General features: G+C 34.1%; 1 long non-coding RNA gene across 1 annotated transcript; it reads right to left on the bottom strand.

Moving 5' to 3' along the window:
- Nucleotides 1–416: 416 nt before the first annotated feature.
- Nucleotides 417–903, bottom strand: LOC141652192 (uncharacterized). The gene is made up of 3 exons (XR_012547019.1): nucleotides 827–903; nucleotides 587–670; nucleotides 417–486 (listed from the first exon to the last, which is right to left on the bottom strand). It is a non-coding gene; the product is annotated as an uncharacterized LOC141652192 (long non-coding RNA).
- Nucleotides 904–2,906: the final 2,003 nt, after the last annotated feature.

Consider the following 2,906-nt stretch of genomic DNA (forward strand, 5'->3'; position numbering starts at 1 on the left):
TAGAATGTCTAACTCTGGCCATACATTGTATAACTCTAGTCATAGAATGTCTAACTCTATACACAGTCTGTATAACTCTAATCATACAATGTATAACTCTAGTCATATAATGTATAACTCTAGGCATATAATGTATAACTCTAGGCATATAATGTATAACTCTAGTCATAGAATGTATAACTCTGGCCATAAAATGTATAACTGTAAGCATAGAATTTATAACTCCAGGTATAAATTGTATAACTGTAGGCCTATATTGTATAACTCTATGTATGGAAACTAATTAGAAGTATAGTCATACATATAACAATTAGAGTTTGACATCTAGGAACCAGAGTTATACATCTAGGAACCAGAGTTATACATATTGAGTACTAGAGTTATACATCTAGTAAGCAGAGTTAGACATCTAGTAACGTATAAATCAAAATCAAAACTTTTAACCTGGATATCAACTCCCGTGTCAATACTTTCTACAACATCCATCTGTAGATGACCAACAATTGGGATTAGAGTTATCTGAGATATTTAATTGAAGTTACAAATCATTCTATAAGAGTTATACCAACAAGACGAGATTTTTTACCTTCGATTCAGATTTCTTGGAAGATTTCTTGGCATTTTTCTTGGCAAAAACCATTGTTAATTATCAAATGACCTCGAATTTGTTCTGCACAACCATAATTAACAATTGAACAAATAAACATCAGCAAACCCATAATTGCAGATTGAAAAATCAAATGAACTCTTTTTATGATAGTTTAACAAAGGCAATAATTAACAAAAAACAAACTACAAATCACTAAATAAGGAATGGAGAAAATACCTTATAAAAAAATGGAGACAGGCGAGTTTGCACGCGAGTTGGTATTAATTTGTTGTGATGAAAATGGCGTTTGTTAGGATGGACTTAATTGGTAATGATGAAAATGGAGTTATCAGAATTGTGAAGAAAGAAAAGGAAGACGAAATGACAGGAAATAGAGGGAAAACACAAATACCCGCAAATTGTTTTGAATTGTCTAGAAAATGAGGAGGAAATGATCATGGGTGATGGACAAACATGTAGCATGCATGGGTTAGTGGGTAAGAGGAGAGAGGTAAATCAAAAATATTAGTTTAATGGGGTTTAGTGGGGTTTGACTGCGAAATCTTGGCCATTGGTTTGATTGATCCAACCGTCCACATTAGGACTTATGGACTTATTATATATAAGGACCTTAGTTGATCCTTTCTCTCTCTCTCTCTCTCTCTCTATATATATATATATATATATATATATATATATATATATATATATATATATATATATATATAGTGTAAAGATCAAGAGAGTCCACCTCTTACATTTGAGTCCATAAGTCCTCCTTAGGGCCATTGGATGAGGGAGTTGAAGGGCTGAGATTGAAAGCAAAAAAGAGGGAATTAATGTCTAATTAAACACTTCCCCTCTCTACTTTACTAATCCACCTTAATTAAATATTAATACACTATATAACCATTTTTTTCACACACACTTCTCACTCATCCCTCACAATATCATCCTCTCCCCCTCTCTAAAATCCCAAATAAATCAAAATCCTCCAAAAAAAAAAAACCCACTGCTCCCCACTTCCAAAACCAAAAAAAAACCCAAAACAAAAATCTCATCATCACCACCTTCCACCGTGCCACCCCACCACTGGCCACACCACCGCCACCACCACACCACGCACCCCCCCATCCCGACGTCTGCCACCAACCTTTTCTCCTTACCTCTCATTCCTCTCTCAGACCGCCACCTCATCTGCCCCACCACCACCACCCGCCGACCTCCCTCACGATCCCCACCACCCTACCCGCACACCCACTGACCCACCACCAGTCCTCCTCCTCCCAACATCCACCACCAGCCTCCCTCCCGACACCCACCACCACCGGCTACCTCCAGATCTGACGCCGCCCTCCCTCCCGATCCCCACCACCACCTCTCCTCCTCCCGACATCCACCGCCTCTCCTCTCTCCCGACCCCCACCACATTCCCCTGCCGTGGTGGCCTTCTTCTCCTCCTTTTTCGTTCCAGATCTGCGTCTTTTTTTTTTTTTTTTTTTTTTTTTTTTTTTTTTTTTTCATTTGGTGTGGTGTGGTGTGGTGTGGTGTGTTGTGTTATTGTTTTTTTCGATTTTCAGATCTCTAGTTACATGCATTCTTTTCTTTTGTTTTTTTCGATTTTGTTTAAATTCTTTGTTAAATGGGTAATGTTTTAACAAAGACGTGTATGTTCAATTTTATTTTATTTTTTTTTATTTTTTTTTAAGATCTCCCTTTTTTTGAATTTAGATCTCATTTCTTTGTTAAATGTGTAATGTTTTAGAACTAGGTTTTGTTTTTCATATTTCGTATTTAAAATATCGTCTTATTTTTTTTTCGGGTTTTAGTATGACATTAGATATATTTTTGAAATTTTAGATCTAGGTTTCGAAAAACAAATAAAAACAAAGTCGATGATTTTAGTATTGTTGTGTCTTGTTTTGTTTTTCTTTACTTGTTTTGTGTTTGCTTTTTTTTTTTCAGTGTTTCGTTTTTTTTTTATTTTTTTTTTAACTTTAGTTGTGATTGTTGGCTTCTCATTATTTTTTAAATTTTAGATCTAGGTTTTTTCTTCAATTGTTGTTATATTAGATCGTTTTCTTTTAGTCTTAGATCTAATAATTACAATTACTCTTTATTAAAATTACACTTTTTTCTATTAAAATTACACTTTTTTCTGTTAAAATTACACTTTCTTCCGTTAAAATTACACTTTTCTCCATTAAAATTATACCTTTTTTTTGTTAAAATTACACTTTTCTCCATTAAAATTGCACTTTTTTCTGTTAAAATTACACTTTTTTGTTGTTGTTAGAATTACATTTTTTTCTGTTAA

This window comes from Silene latifolia, chromosome 4, assembly GCF_048544455.1.
Source record: "Silene latifolia isolate original U9 population chromosome 4, ASM4854445v1, whole genome shotgun sequence".
Lineage (NCBI taxonomy): Eukaryota > Viridiplantae > Streptophyta > Magnoliopsida > Caryophyllales > Caryophyllaceae > Silene > Silene latifolia.